The 21,204-nt window shown below is 37.5% G+C and overlaps 1 pseudogene; it reads left to right on the top strand.

The window, feature by feature from the left end:
- Window positions 1–11,545: 11,545 nt before the first annotated feature.
- The window catches only part of LOC134808577 (putative ankyrin repeat domain-containing protein 20A2), a 31,933-nt pseudogene continuing 22,274 nt past the window's right edge, over window positions 11,546–21,204 (top strand).

The following is a 21,204-nucleotide window of genomic DNA, read 5'->3' as shown; positions in this document are numbered from 1 at the left end:
TTTTTTTCTTTCTTTTTTTTTTTTTTTGTTTTGTTAGTCCTTCCCTCCAGTGTCGTGGAGATAATTGGAAAATGTTTTAGAGCAAAAAAGTTTATTTCTCCTTCTTGTTGTTAGCAAAGAAATTTATTTTTCCTTCTTGTTATTTATTGGCCTTGGAGACATACACCAAATAGCTCATTCTACTTCTGAAATTTTGTTTTGATTTCCCTGGCCCTCCCCATGAAGTATTTCAGATTAGCAGGGAGTCAAGCATTGTCTGTCTATCTGTGAATAAAATATTTCAGGCTGCTTTTGCATAATATACATGCTCTTGCCTTTACGAGTCACACTCACATCTTCTGGTTTTGTAAAACACCAGGTAAAGAAGAAAACAATGTTTCTGAATTCTGCTTTATCAGCCCAGTAGAGAACTCCTCCCTTCCCTCAACTGAGGGCCACGTCTAAGGGGTTGAAACAGGGCCGGTTACATTCTATGTTCCCAACATAATTGTCCATGCACGGATCCAATCAAGTTAAATGAGAAATAGGATATTTATTCTAAAAACAAGTTATTGCTACAATAATAATAATACTATAGTAATATTATTATTCTAATAATGATATTAGAATAAAAACTGGTTATTAAAGTACTAAACAGTTGAAAATCTAAATGTCTCACAAGGTCAACTATAGCAAGTATATAAGATTTAGTATTAGTCACACGTCAAAAATTATATCCATAAAAGTAATGACATATGAAAACAGTTTATTGATACAGATATAACAAATATAACTAAACTGTGCTGAAATGTATTTTAAAATAAAATATGCCAAAATATTATTGATGATGACTTTGGATGATGGTATTACTACTAAGGTTTCAAATTTAATTTGCTTCTTACTTCTGAGTACTTTTATAAATTTTTAAATAATAAAATTAGTGTGTTAAAAATATCAAGTGATATCTAGAAATCAGAAAAAGGCATATTGCCAGAGGAGGACCGAGTTAGTAGATTTGAGGCTCCATTAAGTTTTGTTTATGATCAAAAACCAAACAAAAACCAGGCAACAGTGGCAAAAAATAGCTCACTCCCTTCCTGGAAAAGTAAATGAAACTACAAAGAATTTCCAAACTTAAAAACTATACATTTCAAGTCTGTTCATAACTAGTGAAGTCACAGTTTCTGAAAACAATGATAAAATTTTAATTGATATTTAATTCATATTTTTTGTTTAAAAAACTATCAGTATTGGAAGATAAATTTCATGGGAAAAGCATTGAATCATTAAGTTTTGCAGTCACAAAGGTAAATATAATTTGCTTAATGCTGCCCTCAGCTTACAATGAGTCTTTAGTATTTTCTAAGCTATGAGTTCACCAAAATATAGGATTGTTTTGCTGCATATAATTTGCTCGGTGATCAAACACAAAGGAGTTACCTATGTTAAGATGTGAATAATAAATTTATGCAAAATTTATGAAAGTGTACATTGGAAAGACAATAAAACTTTCCATTAAATTGGTGGGAAAGGAGCTCAAAACCTAGCTGGGTGATTCATTATTTTAATGACTTCCTGCTTTACTGCAAAACCTCTCTCTTCATTCGGTGTTGGTAGTTTGAGCCCCTGTTAAGGATATAGGCTCACAATGAAGCTTCTATAAAGTTCTGGACCTCTGTCATGCTGGCATGTAGGTCATTCTCCTTTTGGAATGATGAGGAGGCTGGAAAGCGGTTGCTCCAAGGGAAGGGGGAATTTTTCAAACCCGAGCTGTCCAAGCTCAGCATGAATTGGAGTGGGCTGCTGACTCAGGCTAGCAGAGGCAGCCAGGAAACATGCAAATCTGCAATCCATTCTGCCAGGTCTGTCCCAGCAGGTGTCACTAAAGGCACCTCTGTGTGCTTGTCACTGTGGCAGCCTTGACAAGGAAGGTGGAAAGGAAAAAGAGACCCAGTGCTGAACTGCAAGCAGAGATGGGGCTTTTCTCTATGCATATTTTCCCTCCCCTCCCAGCCTGCATTTCCAATAACATATTGATTTATATTTGTATTATGAAACAAAAGTGGTTGTAATCAGATGTTCTTTCCTTTTACACACAATGTTAGCTCCTATTTACATTCCTAACTGAACAATGTCTAAAGAGGTACTTAAACTGATGTAAAACGCAGATAATCTTATGACCAAATGCTTAGCGCAAGAAAAAACTTCAATTTGCAAGAGAAGTCCCTCCAAATACAGAAAGGACCAGTATTGTAAGAGGTACCTTAACTAAAATGTGGCAATGTAAGGAGCAGAGCAGGAAGAACTTTTAAGTCTGAAACTTACAACAAGTCAATTTCATAGTCAGTTTCCCTGGGCCTTCCACAACAGCCTCTGGCATCTGTTTTCTCTACAATGGAGGTAACAATAGTAGCTATTTCAGAGTAGGAAATGGCTTAGAGCAGTGCTAGAATATGGTCGTGGCTATATAAAGTTTAGCTATTTGTATATTGTAAGAAACCTACAATGTGTTCTTTTATCGGTAGTCAGTAATGGATTTCTTGTGGGAAAGTAGCAGCCTCCTATGGGGGGAACACCTGCAGTTCCCACTAAGTGAACACTGGTGTCTGCTAACCTTTGCCTCTATTTGTCGCAATAATATACTGTCAAGCTGTTCCTTGAGTTAGCAATTTTATTTACATTCTTTTTCTTTTTTTTTTTCCTTTCCCTTTTCCTGCCACAGAGTCCCGCTCTGTCGCCCAGTCTGGAGTGCAGCAGCGCCATCATAGCTCACTGCCACCTGGAAGCTGGGGTGAAGCAATCCTCCTCCATCAGCCTTCAGAGTAGCTGGGACTACCTGCGCGGCCCACCACACCTGGCTAATCTTTGTGGTTTTTGTTTTGTTTTTCCGTTCTGGGTTTCCGCCCGGCGCAGTGGCTCAGGCCTGCAATCCCAGCACTTTGGAAGGCAGAGGTGGGCGGATCACCCGAGGTCGGAGACCAGACTGACCAACATGAAGAAATCCCGTCTCTACTAAAAAAAAAAAAAAGAAAGAAAAAAACTACAAAATTAGCCGGATATGGTGTCTCATGCCTGTAATCCCAGCTACTAGGGAGGCCTAGGCAGGAGAATCACCTAAATCCGGGAGGCCGAGGTTGCGGTGAGCAAAGATCACACTATTGCACTCCAGCCTGGACAACAAGAGTGAAACTCCGTCTCAAAACAGAGACCGGGTTTCACCATGTTGCCCAGGCGGTCTGGAACTCCTAGGCTCAAGCGATCTGCCGCACTCGGCCTTCCAAAGTCCTGGGATCACAAGGGGGAGGCACCACGCCAGGCCGATCTATTCCTTTCTGGTTACTAAATTGGACCGGGGGCGCGGTGGCTCATGCCTGCAATCCCAGCACCCAGGGAGGCGGAGGCGGGCAGATCACCCGAGGTCAGGAGCTCGAGATCAGCCCGACCAACACGGAGAAACCCCGTCTGTACCAAAAAAATAAAACCAAAATTAGCTGGCATGGTGGCTCATGCCTGCAATCCCAGCCACTCAGGAGGCTGAGGCAGGAGAACCACCTAAACCCGGGAGGTGGAGGCCGCGGTGAGTCGAGATCACGCCACTGCACTCCAGCCTGGAAAACGAGCGAAACTCCACTCAAAAAAAAAAAAAAAAAAAAAAAAAGACAGTGTTTCACCACGTTGCCCAGGCCGGTCTGGAAGTCCTAGGCTCAATCGATCGCCGCGCTCGGCCGTCCAAAGTACTGGGATCACAAGCATGAGCTACCACGCCAGGCCGATCTATTCCTGATTAATAAATTGGACCGGGCGTGGTGGCTCACGCCTGCAATCCCAGCACCCCGGGAGGCGAGGCGGGAGAATCACCTGACGTCCACAGTTTGAGACCAGCCTGACCAAAAGTGAGAAACCCCGTCTCTAAAAAAAGAAAAAAAGCCGGGCATGGTGGCTCACGCCTGCAATCCCAGCACCCAGGGAGGTGGAGGCAGGTGGATCACCCGAGGTCAGGAGCTCGAGATCAGCCCGACCAACACGGAGAAACCCCGTCTGTACAAAAAAAAAAACACACCAAAATTAGCTGGCATGGTGGCTCATGCCTGCAATCCCAGCCACTCAGGAGGCTGAGGCAGGAGAACCACCTAACCGGGAGGTGGAGGCCGCGGTGAGTCGAGACCGCGCCACTGCACTCCAGCCTGGAAAACAAGAGCGAAACTCCACTCAAAAAAAAGAAAAAAAAGACCGTGTTTCACCATATTGTCCAGGCTGGTCTGGAACTCCTAGGCTCAAGTGATCCGCTGCGCTCGGCCGTCCAAAATCCTGGGATCACAAGGGTGAGCCACCACGCCAGGCTGATCTATTCCTTTCTGATTAATAAATTGCGACGGGCACGGCGGCTGACGCCTACAATCCCAGCACCCCCGGGAGGCTGAGGTGGGTGGATAACCTGAGGTTGGGAGTTTGAGACCAGCCTGACCAATATGGAGAAAACTGTCTCCACCAAAAAAAAAAAAAAAAAAAAATTAGCCAGGCATGGTGTCTCACTCCTGCAATCCCAGCCACTCGGGAGGCTGAGGCGGGAGGATCACTTAAAACCGGGAGGTGGAGGTTGCGGTGAGCCGTCATTGCACTCCAGCCTGGGCACCAAGAGCGAAACTCCATCTGAAAAACAAACAACAACCAAAAAACAGGTTTCACCATGTTGCCCAGGCGGGTCTGGAACTCCCAGGCTCAAGCGATCTGCCTCGCTCCTGGGATTACACTGTGAGGGTTAATTTTATGTGCCATCTTGACTGGGCCACAGGGTGCTCAGATTAAACATTGTTCCTGGGTGTGTTTGTGAGTGTTTCCAGGTGACTTTAGCTTTTGAGTCAGTGAATTCAGTAACGTAGATGGCCCCATGGAGATGGACATCATCCAACCTGGTGAGGGCTTGAGTAGAACAAAGGGAGGAAGGGGAAATTTGCCCCCTTTCTTTCTGCCTCTTTGCTTGTGCTGGGACATCTCATCTTCTGTCCTGGGACTGGGATGTACACCATCAGCTCTCCTGGTTCTCAGGCCTTCTGACTTGGACAGAATTAAATCACCAATTTTTCTGAGTGTTCCAGCTTCCAGATGGCACATTCTTTGCCTTCATAATAATGTAAGCCATGACCCCATAATAAATCTCTTTTTAAGAAAATGTGGGACGTATATATCATGGAATACTATGAAGCTATAAAAAGGAACAAAATCATGTCCTTTTCAGCAACATGGATGCAGTTGGAGGTCATGATCCTAAGCAAACTAACACAGAGACAGAAAACCAAATACTGCGTGTTCTCACTTGTAAGTGGGAGCTAATAATTGAGTCCTAATTCCTAGAACCTGTAGATGTTACCTCATTTGGAAAAAGCATATTTTCAGGTATGATTAAGTTAAGGATCTTGAGGAGAGATTATCCTGGATTGTCTCCGTGGGCATTAAATCCTGGCACATATATCCTTATAAGAGGGAGATAAAGGAGATTTAACTTCAGACAGAAGAGAAGGAGGCCCTGTGACCAAGGAGGCAGAGCCTGGAGTGGTGGAGCGGCAAGCCAATGAATGCCAGCAGCCATCAGAAGCTGGGGAAGTCAGAGGATGGATTTTCCCCTCAGCCTCTGAGAGCACTGGCTCTGCTGATACCTAGATTTCAGCCCAGTGATACTGATTTTGGACTTCTGATATCCAAAACTCTGAGAAAATAAATTTCTGTTGTTTTAAGTCACCACATTTTTGGTAATTTGCTCTAACAGCCACAGGAAACTAACATACATGCCTACCTGGGTCCAGTTGTGTCCTGTGACTCCTGCTTTCCTGGGACAGGCAGGCTGCTCCGTGCCTCCTGGCCATCCTCCTGGGTGCTAGATGTTGCAGGCTGCTCCATGCCTGTTGGCCATTCCCTTTGGTGCTGGACAGCGCTCACATTGTGAAATCCACTGGCCCTGTGAAAAACACCTGGAAATGTTACCAGGAGAGGGGTTAGTTCTCTTTTTGGCAACCCATGTTATTGCTTATGGCTTAATATCTGTGCCTCCAAGATCCCTTCTCTCTGCCTTCATCGATGCCAGGAAAGCAGTCACCTTTTGCCTTTCTTTGCTTCTCAGCAAGTGGCATGTCTCCGTGTCACTTTAAGCATCAAGCACACGGAGCCCAATAAGATGCTGAAAAGTGTCTGCCTACAAGGTTACAAGGTGGTGGAGACATTCTGAGCCGGTAACTGCAGGGCTCAGTAAAACCGCTACAGGAAATCTCAAGTTCAAAATGCTGAAGTGAAAAATGGGTGATCACAACGAAGGGAAACACAAACCCCTTCTTTTAAAAACATTATGGTGATAAGGCACAACGTAAAAATTACCATATTAACCACTTGTAAGTATACAGTGCAGTAGTGTTAAAAATATACATGTTGAGTAACGAGTTTCTAGAACTTGCTTCTCTTGGAGAACTGAAACTATAGCCACTATACAACAACTCCCCATTTCTCTATCCCCTGGCTTATGGAAACAACCGCTCTATTTTCTGTTTCTATGAGTTTGACTAATTTCAAACCTAATGTAAGAGAAATCGTACAGCATTTGTCTTTGTGTGATGGGCTGATTTCAATTAGTGTAATGTTTTCAAGGTTCATCTATATTGCAGCATGTGACAGGGCTTCTTTCTTTTTTAAGGCTGATAATTTTATAGTATTCCGTTGCATGGATAGACCACATTTATTTATTCATTCATTTATTTATTTATTTATTGAGACAATCTCACTCTGTTGCCCAGGCTGGAGTGCGGTGGCACGATCATGGCTCACTGCAGTCTGAATCTCACATTCTCAAGCGATCCTGCCGCCTCAGCCTCCTGAGTAGCTGGGACTACAGGCACATGACACCATGCCTGGATATTCATCTTTCTGTGTAACTGGTTGAGAAACAGGGGAGTAACAGTGAAGAAACGGTCTTAGAATAAATCTGGTGACAGCAGAAGAGAATATGAGACAGATTGTGCTCACAGAGCCTTGAAGAGTGTGACAGTATTTGAGGGCCACGCTGTTGTCTTAGAGTGAAGTGAGGAGAACCTGCACTGGTTTGGTAGTCATGGGAATGGAAGGAGGAAAGAAATGTGAAAGCTCATTGGCGGCAGAGTCAAAATGGCTTGGTCTTTGTAGTCAATGATTAAGTGAGAAGGAGGAATTACTGGCTGACTTAGAAGAAGTAAAAAATGTGAAATACTGATAAAACACAAATCTCACGATTTTAGTCAGCGTAAAGACTACGCATTGTGTGATTCTAGATATATTATTAAGCAGTTTTGTTCCAGTATTTTATATCCCATATCTTCTAGCTATGACCCTATTTCTTTGTTTCTTGACATAGACAAACATTTTTTAAACTAAGAGCTTTATTGTGATACAGTTTTTGTATGATAAGCCTCACCCTTCAAGTGTACAGTTCAGTGGTTTTTAGTATATTCAGAGTTATGCAGCCATTACCACTCCCTAATTTCAGAACATTTTCATCTCCCCAAAAAGAACCCCGTACCCACTAGCAGTCACTCCCTGTACCTCTCTCCCCCACCATTGATCCTGGCAACCTCTGATCTAACTTCTATCTCTGTAGATTTGCCTATCCTGGGCATTTCATATAAATAGAATCATACAAAAGTGGCATTTTGTGACTGATTTTTCTTTACAGTGATTATAAATCAAATGCCTGAAGACGCTAATCTTAGGATAGTGTTTGCTGTACAACTTTGATAATTGAACTTTTGTAAAGCTGAAAATGTGACTGTGTCTGTATATGTGGCATATTATCCTTAGATGATCCTTACTTCGATTATTAAGAATTTTTTCCCCTAGTAATCTTCAACTGTCTCAATATTCAGCAGGAACCCCTTGGAGACAAAGATCAGTACGAATTTGGAACACCTATTGACAAAATGAATGTAATTTAATTTAGTACAGTAGTAAAGTCAACCACTTTTAGGTGTTGATGCTGCTGAAAGTGTATATTAAGGAAAAGTTTACTTACCCTACTTTTTGTGGAGGTGCTAGAACTACTTCTGTCTTGTGTTTAGATTTCAACAAACCTTTGCATGGGCATTATGTGATTGCACAAATGTACTTCGTTTTGACCTGAAAATGCAAAAACTTCCTTTCTTCCCACTTTCTGAGACTCTGCAACCTTAAAGGAAGAGTGGGGTTCTTTAAAGGAAAGGTGGTGGTGGTTGGGTCATGGGTAACAATGTCTACTGTGTACTTTCTTTCCCAAAACAAGTCCCTGTCTACCGTCAGCATTTCCAAAATTTGAAGATCAAGTGTGGTGTTAACTCATTAACTAATGACTAGACTTTGAGCGGTTGTGGAAGCAAAATGTCAGTGAGTGCCTGGATGTTCTAATTCTGTTAAGTCAGTGAGTGCATATTCTGTACAATACTCTCTTAGCCCAGTGGCAGGTTTAAGGAGTGGGAGAGAGATTTCTATGTTTCGGAAATCAAATACACAAAGAATAAAAATTTTTAATCCCATGATTCTTTGCCCGAGTTTAATTTTTTGGAGAGTTTTTCTTTTAGATTTTCTTTCCCTTCCATTAAACTTTTACTTAGAAAGGTCCCAGGGTTTGGGCAAAGCAAGTGGGAAAGACACTTGCTTGGATTCTCCAGGATAAGGGATTGAAGGGACTTCTTTCCCTCATTTTATTATTGAATAATGTCACAATAACAATTATTAAGGTGAATAGTCTACAGTGGAAGTTTTTAGATGCCTTGTCTGCAAAACAATTTGGTTTAGTCAACCCAAGGATGCCTTTGGTTAGCTGGAATGGGAGATGTGCAGGTTAGAGTGGTCTTGGCAAGTCTTCCAGGGGGAAATACAGCATTTGGAAGGGTAGGAAGCAGAAGGAATCTCAGGCAAGGGAAAGGCGTGGGCAGAGCCCCAGAGGACAGAACAGGTTGTGGTGGACTTGGTGTCCACATTGACCTAACTAGTGGTCTTAGCTTTTGTGTTTTCAAAATTACCACAGTTTGCGTTCTAAAACTGTCATTCTCTTGATTTTATTTTAGGCATACTATCTGTGTATTTTGAAATTTAAAATAACAGTAAAGGAGAAACGAATTTATTTTGTTTGAGAAAGAGTTAAAAGGTTAAAACATCTTGATCTTAATAATTTTCTAATGGGAGATTTGGTACACCCCCAGAAGTTGTCTTTGGTTCAGAGAATAGTCTTCAGATCTAGAAAGGACTTGAGAAGTCCCAGAGAGGTGCTGCATGGTCTGAACCATTTGATTCTCACGACAGAATGGATAAAAACAATTTGAACCAGGAAACCATGCAGATGTTCATATTTTGGATAGGGTAAGGTCAGTGCCGTCGTCAGAGGAAAAACTCTCGGCCATCACAGGATGGGAGAGAAAGTTTGAGTTGTGAAGAATACTCAAATGCCATTTAAGGAAATGGGTTCTTCTGCACCTATTCTTTGGAATATTTAGGGCTAAGTTCTTAGTTTTTGACATCATTAAAATGTCAAAGTATTCTGTTCTAAGAGCCATTTCAAACAACTGACTAGAATTTCAGAGCAATTACGTGAGAGTAATACCATTAAAATGTTTAAATTACCCATAGTCCTATATCCCTAACAAGTATGTTCACGCTTGCATGTTCTCTTCTCATCTTTACTGTGTGCATACTTTCTTAGTAATGGCACGTAGACATTGTTTAAGCAGGAATAATTCTCGAGATAGTTTTGTATGTTTCCTTTTTTCTTTTTAAGGTAGGTATTGGGTGGAGGAGCATTATATTTGCAACTTCTCGCAAAACACGTGATTATTTTCTTATAATATTCAATTTTCACCCTCAATAGAGTGTTTTGATTATGTAAGTTAGATAGAAAGTAGAAGGTTCTCTTAGAGAAATTTTAGTGTTTTTTTTTCATAGCTCCTACTTTCAAGAATGAAAAAGGTAAACCAGTAAAATGACACTGTACTTGGTGCTGAATCTATGCTGGGATAGGCATTAAGAGTGACCTTTATTTAAGGTTCTAATTTGCTCATGTTGGGCTCTTAGAATGTCAGTTTGTTGCTTTTTGTGAGATTCTGGAAATGGTCCAATTTTACTTTTTCCCGTTGACTCCAGACTTTTTAACACTGATCTGCTGCTGTTGAGGCATATGCCGTTTTGTTAGGCCTCCTCAAGTGGGAATCAGGAATGCTGCTGTGTTGCAGAGATGTTTTGTTCTTCCTGTAGGGCTGAAGCAGTGCCTACTCAATAGAACCAGTCATCGTGCAAAGAAATGCCACCTGACTCAAAGGCAAAGCCAGAGTGCAGCTTGGAGCAAAGAAGATATTTTATTAAGAATTTTACATAAACCATAAGATATATTTTATATTACTTTGTGAGCCTTCTTCCTGTCTTGACTGAATTCTTTTTGAGAGAATTCATTTCATTTTCATTTGGTTTGTTTTCTTCTTGTTACAAAGATGATCCATAGAAAATATAGAAGTATAAGAAAATTAAAGATACTAACTGATAATTGCTTAATGATTTAGTATCTGCTTGTTTAGTCTTTGTTATATTTACAGTAGGCAAACATGTCTACCGTTGTAAATTTATTACTGGTATGTATACCCTAGTAAGTTAAAAGTTATATGTACTTTGAAGTTTTGCAAAATTGAGTTCATATTATAGAATTAATTCCTGATGAACTTTTATGTGCTAGGCACTGGTCTTTTTATTTAATTATTTATTTTTACTTTTTTTTTCCTCTGTGCCTATGCTTACCAAGTCTTTTAATTTTTTACTTTTTATTAACTCTTTTAATCCTCTGAATAAATTAAAAAGAGGGTATTATTAATATCTGCATTTTGTAGATGAGGTAACTGAAGGTAGGTAACTTGTCCAAGGTCACAGGTGGCAGAGAAAGGATTAAAACTAGACAGTCTGGCTGCCCAAGGCCCAACGAAGAGGAGCTGAGAGCAAGCCACTGGGCAGAAGGATGTTGGTCAGGCTGGTTTCCTGTTCAGTTAACAGGAAACGCAGGCTTAACCTTAATTCTAGGACGTTACCGAGAAAGCCTTCCAAAGCCATAGGTTTTTTACCATGACCATGACTTTTTTTTTTTTTTGAGACAGAGTCTCACTGTGTAGCCCAGGCTGGAGTGCAGTGGCACGATCTCGGTTCACTGCAGCCTACCTCTCTTGACAGTCCACTGGTTAAAGTGATTCTCCTGCCTCAGCCTCCCGAGTAGCTGAAATTACAGGCGCCGGCCACCACGCCTGGCTAGCTTTTGTGTTTTTAGTAGAGACGGGGTTTCACCGTGTTGGCCAGGCTGGTCTTGAACTCCTGACCTCAAATGACCCACCTCTGCCTCCCAAAGTGCTGGGATTCCAGGCGTGAGCCACCGTGCCAGGACCCAAGGCCCTTAAGTTTTAACATCTCATTCTTCAGTCAGGTTTTCCTTGTTCCTGCGTGTTCAGCCATTTGTTTTTAAGTTTGTGTTGAAGGAGAAACTAAGAATGAAAATGGACTTGTTGACGGAAGAAAAGTAGGAATGGAGCCTCTGGTGCTGTTTGAGTGATCCCTCTGCCCCAGGCCTGGCTGCGCACTGCTGTGTTCTGGAAAGGCGCATTGTACCCTTGCTGTGGCAGGTAAGAGTCCTGTACAGGTGCTCTGCACACTTTACCTTTCAGGCTTCTGTATCAGCTGTTTTTCCCTTGTAGAATGTGCCCCTGACTTCCACCCCTTAACCCTACCCAATACATCTTTACATGTCTGACCATCAAGACTCTTCTGGGTCATATTCAGTTCATGCTGATATTTTCCCTTCCTCCCCTCTTTAGTCCTTACTATTTTTGCTTTGGTCATGTTATGCTATATTCTGTAAGCCTTAAAAATTTTTGTTGTATCATGGCAGGGGAGAATATTTTATAATTATGCTTTGTGCATTTTATCTTCCACTCAATGAATGCTTGGTAAATATTTGTTTTATTGAGTATATGACCCTTTTCTAGCTATACTGTGAACAAAAATGTTAACTGTCTTGTAAGTTAACTGCTAAGAATTTGTCAAAAGTGCAGAGATGACATCCAGAACTTGTCAGAATATTGCAAAAAGGTCTCTAAGGGCTTGATGGAGGTCTGTAAATTGACTTCATGTGAAAGAGTGTAAGAAGTGAAAATGTGAAGCATGACTGGAGAGCCGGAGTGATAAAGCAAGGGTCCCTTTCTCCAGATCCTTTGTAACAGTGTCATGTGACCTCTTCTAGATCATTCTGAAAGACGATGCCAGCTCGGAACCTAGGAAAGCATCCAGTGGGTTTCTGCATGTTAGGTGGTTCAAATCCTCATTAGCACCTTTGTTTTCTCTGCCTCAGTTTGCTTACAGTGATGTTCTCAGTAGCTGTAATTGCTGTCTGTCTTTGAATATTTAAGCTTTTTTTTTTTTTAGATCACAGCGTATATGTGCATTTTTATTTTACCAAGTGTTAGAATTTTTACTCTGCCTTTGTGGGCTCTGGGTTAGCTACTTGGTTGTTTCATCGTAAAATGATTAGCAGGAAAAACTGTGTGTGTGTGTGTGTGTGTGTGTGTATTTTAAGTTTCTTAATTGGGTTGGTACATGTAAACCATTTAGAACAGTGCCTGCTGCATACCACATCCCCATCAGTATTCACGTCTCTCATATTCTACCCTCACACTTGATTGATAGTTTGCTTGATTATGTATTTCTAGGTTGAGGATAATTTTACCTTAGAATTTCAAAGTCTGTGCTGTTGTCTTCTAACCAGTCGTGGTGGTGAAGCCTCATGCCATCCTGAGTTTCACTTGTTTATGCATGACTTTCTCCCTGGAAGCTTTTAGGAGTTTGTCTTTTCCTTGTTGAGCTGAAATAGCACAACAGTGTACTTAGTGTGGGTCTTTTTTCATTCATTGTGCTGGGTACACCAAATGGACAGGCCTATGGATAGGCTCTTTCAAAGTTGGAGTCTTGAATCTTGTCATATTTTTGTTGTTAACTTTCTCTTTTCCATTTTATTTGTTCATTTTGAAGTGTCTGTTAATTGGATTTTAGACCTCTTGTCTTGAGTCTTGTATCTCACATTATTTCTAAATTTTTTTTAAATTTTAAGTTCTGGAATATTTTTCTTATCTTTTGACTTTCAGGAAATTTTATTTGGACTGTCATAACTTTAAGTTTTGTTTTGGTTATTTATTGTTGCTTAACCAATTATCCCAAAACTTAATGGCGTAAAACTACACATATGTCTATCTGTCACTACTGTATGGATTAACTGGGGCTAGCTGGACAGTTTTCTTGCTGGTCTTATTTTGCAGCTCTCACTGTGTGGTCAGACAGTGTCAGGGACTGGTCATCTGGATGCTCAGCTGCAGTGGAATGTCTGAGACGGCTTCTTCACCCACAGGTCTGCTGCTTTGGTGTTTCTTCATGTGGCCTTTCTCTCTGCATAGCATCTCATCCTCTCGGATCTCTTCATGTGGCTTTTCTTTCTCCAAGAGGGTGGTCAATTCTTATTTTTGGCTTCCAGAAGCACAGAAATGGAGCTGCCAGGGGTTCTTAAGGCTCAGACCTGGAACAGGTCCAGTGTCATTTCTACCACATGCTATAGGTTAAAGTGAGTGTTGGGGCCAACCCAGATTGACTATGGGATGGGCCTGTCTAAGGACATGATGACAGGAGGTATGGCTCATTGGAGACCAACTCCCAAGATGAACCATGAGTTCTAAGAACTTTTTCTTCTCTGATTATTTCTTATTCATATTCTGTTTTGTCTTATACATGTAATATATTCACAAGTGTCTTTATGAAGTGATTTTGATACTCTTTGTCTTCTCCCTGGCATCTCTTTGTTCTTTAATAATTTTTTTTCTTAGTTTATTTTGGTCTTATTTTTCTTTTTAAAGCCTTTCCTTAAATATCTATTCTATGTTGCTTATCATTTGTAGTCTTTTTTTTTTTTTTTTTGAGACCCAGTTTTGCTTTTGTTGCCTAGGCTGGAGTACAATGATGTGATCTCGGCTCATCACAACCTCTGCCTCCCAGGTTCAAGCAGTTCTCCTGCCTCAGCCTTCCAAGTAGCTGGGATTACAGTCATGTGCTACCACGCCCAGCTAATTTGTGTATTTTTAGTAGAGATGGGATTTCTCCATGTTGGTCAGTCTGGTATGGAACTCCCAACCTCAGGTGATCCACCCACCTCGGCCTCCCAAAGTGCTGGGATTACAGACATGAGCCACCGCGCCTGACCTGTAGTCTTTTTTTCATTCCTTTATTTGCTCATTCATATTTGAGAGAGGTACTAAAAGACTGGGAGCCGGGGTGTGGTGGCTCACACCTATAATCTCAGTGCTTTGGGAGACCGAAGTGGGAGGATCACTTGAGCCCAGGAGCTCAAGACTAGTTTGGGCAACATAGTGAGACCCCATCTTTAAAAAAAAAAAAATAGCTAGCTGTGGTGACACCCATCTGCAGTCCCAGCTACTTGGGAGGCTGAGGCAGGAGGATTGCTTGAGCCCAGGAGGTTGAGGCTGCAGTGAGCTCTGATCATGCCACTGCATTCCTGCATTCCAGCCTGGGCAAAAGAGCAAGACCCTGTCTCAAAAAAAAAATAAAAATAAAAATAAAAATAAATAAAAATTGATTGGGAGTTCTTTGTGGCCAAGACTTGTCAACTGATAGCTTTAAGGGGAATGTATGCTGATTCCTAATTGTTATCCTCCATCCCTCTATCTTATCTCCTGGTGCAATCATAAATGATGGCTGGATGACTACTCCATTCCTCTGGATGTAAAATCTACATTCTCTTGCCTGAGGTAGATATGTTTGCTTGGGTTCTGTTTAAGGAGATGGGGCCAGCAGTGTGTTTCAGGGCCTGTAAAATGTGTTCTCTATCCGGGCTTTTGCTTAATCTCTGTTTTCAGTCTTGCCTATCAGTCCCACTCTCGTGGATACCTCGTGTCTGGGTCTAGAAGCTTTCTAGGTTGCTGGGGACAAATTAGCCTCCTTGTTCTCAGTATCCCCCTGACCTCCACCTTTGTTTGCTTTGCTCCATTAGTTAACCATTTTCCATGTACTGTCATTGTCTAATGAAGATGAATTCTCTTCTGTTGGTAACCCCATTTTTTTTGTAATTGTGTGCTTATACAATGTTTATTCTTCACTGTATTTCTATTGGAGCCTCAGGACAAAGAGCAGATGGTAAGAATATGTGTTCAGTGTTAAGTTTTCCTTCTGTAAGACATCTGCAACTTGTGTTTTTCACTGAATAGATCATGGACTTAATGCATATAGAGCTACTTTGTTTTTCATGATTTTGCCTTCAATTATATGTAGAAATATAATTTGTGAATTGCCTGATGAATTTTTCCTAATTTTGAATCATCTTTGCATTCCTATAATAAACACTGTTAGAATGGCTGTGGTAATATTTTATTTTTGCATTTTTACTTCTGTATTAAATAAGATTATAGTTTTGTTTGTTTCCAATAAGGCTGTTATTTCATTTCAGTATCAAGGGTATGCAGGGCTGAGTTGGGAAGCTTTACATCTTTTTTCTAAGATCTAGGATGTAGATCTGGTTTACACAGGAATTTTCAACTGCAGGAGTATTTTGCCTCCTATGGGACGTTTGGAAATATCTGGAGACATTTTTGTGGTTACAACTGGTCAAGGTCGGGAGGTCTTATTGGCATTCTGTGGGTAGAGGGAATGTGACTAAATGCCCGACAACACACCAGGAGAACCCTCCACAAAGAATTATCTGGCCCAATGTATCAGTATTGCTGAGGCTGACAAATTCTGGTTTAAATAAATATCCAATTTGGAGGATGAGTCTTTGTCTTTTTCCTTCTTCTGCGTATTGGTCTCCAGATTTTCCACTTCTTCAGTTAGTTTTTGTAACTGTAAAATCTTAAAAAAAAAAATGAAAACTTTGGCCAGGTGCAATGGCTCATGCCCGTAATCCCAGCACTTTGGGAGGCCGAGGCGGGTGGATCACGAGATCAGGAGATCAAGACCATCCTGGCTAACATGGTGAAACCCTGTCTCTACTAAGCCAAAATACAAAAAATTAGCCAGGCGTGGTGGCGGGCGCCTGTAGTCCCAGCTACTCAGGAGGTTGAGGCAGGAGAATGGCGTGAACCCAGGAGGCGGAGCTTGCAGTGAGCCAAGATCGCGCCACTGCACTCCAGCGTGGGTGACAGAGCGAGACTCCGTCTCAAAAAAAAAAAAAAAAAAAAAAAAAGAACATGTCATCCATACTTCTAAGGTGTTGTAAAGCTGTGTAAAGTTTTCACTTTTTGCATCATATTCACATGTGGCTATATGCCCTTTTCTCTTCAAAGTTTTCTTTATCTTGATTACTTATCAGAGGCTTGACTGTTTTATTATCTCAGTCTTTTGAAAGAATCCTCCTTTAGTTTTATTTTTTAAATCTAGTGGTTTTTCTTTTTCCTTTTTCCTTACATTTTAATTATTTCCCTCTTTTTGTTTGCTTTGCTTTTCCTAGTTAAGTGGATCAATGTAATTTAAATTGCTTTTTAAACAAACATGTAAGGGTATACATTTTCGTTGGGTGCTGTTTGACTTTGTTGCACAAGTTCTAAAATCTATTTTTTAATAGCTTGTATTTTCTAAATTATTTTATTGCATCTTTTGTTCACATTGCTCTTACTATTAATTTTTTATTGTTATTAATTAATTAATTAATTAATTTAATTATTGAGATAGAGTCTTGCTCTGTAGCCAGGATGGAGTGCAGTGGCATGATCTTGGCTCACTGCAAGCTCCACCTCGGGGGTTCATGTCATTCTCCTGCCTCAGCCTCCCAAGTAGCTGAGACTACAGGTGCCTGCCACCACATCTGGCCTTTTTTGTATTTTTAGTAGAGATGGGGTTTCACCGTGTTAGCCAGGATGGTCTCGATTTCCTGACCTCATGAGCCACCCACCTTGGGCTCTCAAAGTCCTGGAATTACAGGCATGAGCCACTGCACCCGGCCCAAAAGCTTTGTGTTTTTACAGATATTAGACATGTTTCTTAAGAAAAAAAAATCTTAATGAAAACGTAGGAGAATAAGAGAAACATTTTTCCAAAAAAGAGAAATCATTGTGATTATTTTATCTTATTAGAATGTTGGATAATATAGTCTGCTTCATTAATCATCAAGCATGCTATGCATTTTCCATTTTTATAGGATCTGTATCTCAGTTAAGGTAATACTGGTAATTTTTGTACTGTAATCAAAGATGAAAAATATAGGCCAAAATCATAGACCTTGCATAGAAGCTGGATAATGAAGACAGCTATGGAGAAAAACATAGATACACACACAAGGACACACATATATATAAAGTATACACACATATATTTTTTAAAATTTTAAAGCCTTTAAAGCAAAAGCCGGCCCCTCTTCTCTTCCAGAGTGGGAGGCCTCTCCCCTCTCTTAGAGTGGGTGGGGAGAGCGGTTGCATGGGCAGCTTTCCTTGTGAGCCACAGGTCCCTCTGGACACACTGCTTTCTGGCCACGCCCCCTTTCCTTGTCATCTTTCTCATTGACCAATGGGCTTGGAGCATTAAGGCCACGCCCCTATTCCGCATTCTACTGGGGCCCTGCTTACGCCTCCTCTGGCTCAGTCACACAGCTGCCTGGTAGGTGACTGGAGGCCTTGATCGGTTCTCATTGAGATTTTGCTGCTGTGACGCCAACCCTACCTCCCTCCCCACCCTGCGATGGCAGATAATAATATATGTAGAGTATATAAAATATATTTATTGTACTTTTTGATATTTTATTTACAGTATATAATATACATTTGGTGTACTTTTTGACAATTTATGTACAGTATATAGAATATATTTACTGAAGTTTTTGATATTTTATTTACAGTATATAATATATATTTGGTGTACTATTTAACATTTTATGTACAGTATATAAAATATATTTATGGTACATTTTGATATATTATTTACAGTATAAAATATATAATTTGTGTACTTTTTGACATTTTATGTACAGTATATAAAATATATTTACTGTAGTTTTTGATATTTTATTTACACTACATAATATATATTTGGTGTACTTTTTGACATTTTATCTACAATATATAAAATATATTTACTGTACATTTTGGTATTTTATTTACATTATATAATATATATATGGTGTACTTTTTAACATTTTATGTACACTATGTAAAATATATTTACTGTAGCTTTTGATATTTTATTTACAGTACATTATATATATTTGGTGTACTTTTTGATATTTTATGTACATTATATAAAACATATTTATTGTACATTTTGATATTTTATTTCCAGTATATAATATATATTTGGTGTACTTTTTGACATTTTATGTACAGTATATAAAATATATTTACTGTAGTTTTTGATATTTTATTTACAGTATATAGTATTTATTTGGTGTACTTTTTGATAATTTATGTACAGTATTTGAAAAATATCTACTGTACATTTTGATATTTTATTTACAGTATATAATATATATTTGGTGTACTTTTGATATTTTATGTACAGTATGTAATATATATTTACTGTACTTTTTGATATTATATGAAATGTGTGTAATATATATTTACTGTATTTTTGATATTTCATTTACAGTATATAACATGTAATTGGTGTACTTTTAGATAATATTATATGTACAGTATATAAAATATATTTAATATACTTTTTGATATTTTATTTACAGTATATAATATACATTTGGTGTACTTTTTGACATTTTATGTACAGTATATAAAATATATTTACTGTAGTTTTTGATATTTTATTTACAGTAAATAATATATATTTCTTGTACTTTTTGACATTTTATGTACAGTATATAAAATATATGTACTGTACATTTTGATATTTTATTTACAGTATATAATATATATTTGGTGTACATTTTGATATTTTATGTACAGTGTGTAATATGTATTTACTGTACTTTTTGATATTTAATGAAGGTATGTAATATATATTTAATGTAATTTTTGATATTTCATTTACAGTATATACTATGTATTTGGTGTACTTTTAGATAATATTCCATGTACATTATAGAAAATGTATTTTCTGTAGTTTATGATATTTTATTTACAGTATATAGTATATATTTGGTGTACTTTGACATTTTATGTACAGTATATAAAATATATTTACTGTGGTTTTTGATATTTTATTTACACTATATAATATACGTTTGGTGTAGTTTTTGATATTTTGGGTACAGTATAAAAAATATATCTACTGTACTTTTTGATATTTTATTTACATTATATAATGTATATTTGGTGTACATTTTGATGTTTTATGTACAGTATATAAAATATATTTACTGTACATTTTGATATTTTATTTACAGTATAAAATATATATTTGGTGTACTTTTTGGTATTTTATGGACAGTATGTAATATATATACTGTACTTTTGGATATTTTATGAAAGGTATGTAATGTATATTTAATGTTCTTTTTGATATTTCATTTACAGTATATAATAGGTATTTGGTGTACTTTTAGATAATATTGTATGTACAGTATATAAAATATATTTACTGCAGTTTTTGATATTTTATTTACAGTATATAATATATATTTGGTGTACTTTTTGACATTTTATGTACAGTATATACAATATATTTACTGTAGCTTTTGATATTTTATTTACTGTATATTATACATATTTCGTGTACTTTTTGATATTTTATGTACATTATATAAAATATATTTCCTGTATATTTTGATACTTTATTTACAGTATATAATACATATTTGGTGTAGTTTTTGACATTTTATGTACAGTATATAAAATATATTTACTGTAGTTTTTGATATTTTATTTACAGTATATAATATATATTTGCTGTGCATTTTGACATTTAATGTACAGTATATAAAATATATTTACTGTACATTTTGATTTTTTATTTACATTATATAATATATATTTGGTGTACTTTTTGATATTTTTTGTACATTATGTGATATATATTTACTGTAATTTTTGATGTTTATGAAAGGTATGTAATATATATTTACTGTACTTTTTGACATTTCATTTACAATATATAATATGTATTTGGTGTACTTTTAGATATTATATGTACAGTATAGAAAATATATTTGCTGTACTTTTTGATATTTTATTTACAGTATATAATATATATTTGGTGTACTTTTTGACAATTTATGTACAGTATATAAAATATATTTCCTGTTGTTTTTGATATTTTATTTACAGTATATAATACATATTTGGTGTACTTTTTGATATTTTGTGTACAGTATATAAATATATCTACTGTATTTTTGATATTTTATTTGCAGTATATAATGTATCTTTGTTTTACTTTTTGGCATTTTATGTACAGTACATAAAATGTATTTACTGTAGTTTTGATATATTATTTACCGTATATAATATATATTTGGTGTACTTTTTGATATTTTTTGTACAGTATGTAATATATATTTACTGTACTTTTTTATATACTGTAAATAAATTATGAAAATGTACAGTAAATATATTCTCTATACTGTACATATAATATTATCGAAAAGTTCACCAAATATATATTACATACTGTAAATGAAGTATCAAAAATTACACTACATATATATTACATACCTTTCATAAAATATCAAAAATTACAGTAAATATATATTACATACTGTACATAAAATATCAAAATACACTAAATATATACTATACTGTAAATAAAATATTGAAAAGTACAGTATTTTTATTTTATATAGTGTACATAGAATATTATCTAAAAGTACACCAAATACATATTATATACCATAAATGAAATATCAAACAGTACAGTAAATGTATATTACATACCTTTCATAAAATATCAAAAAGTACAGAAAATATGTTACACACTGTACATAAAATATCAGAAAGTACACCAAATATATATTTTATACTGCAAATAAAATATCAAAATGTACAGTAAATATATTTTATATACTGTACATAAAATATCAAAAAGTACAGCAAATATATAGTATACTGTAAATAAAATATCAAAATCTGCAGTAAATATATTTTATGTACTGTACATAAAATGTCAAAAAGTACACCAAATATATCCTATGTACTGTAAATAAAATATCAAATACTACAGTAAATGTACTTTATATAGTGTACATAGACTGTCAAAAAGTACACCAAATGTATATTATATACT

This window comes from Pan troglodytes, chromosome 16, assembly GCF_028858775.2.
Source record: "Pan troglodytes isolate AG18354 chromosome 16, NHGRI_mPanTro3-v2.0_pri, whole genome shotgun sequence".
NCBI classification, from domain to species: domain Eukaryota; kingdom Metazoa; phylum Chordata; class Mammalia; order Primates; family Hominidae; genus Pan; species Pan troglodytes.
Note: the sequence above shows the minus strand (reverse complement) of the source record. Positions and strands in the feature narration are given on the sequence as shown.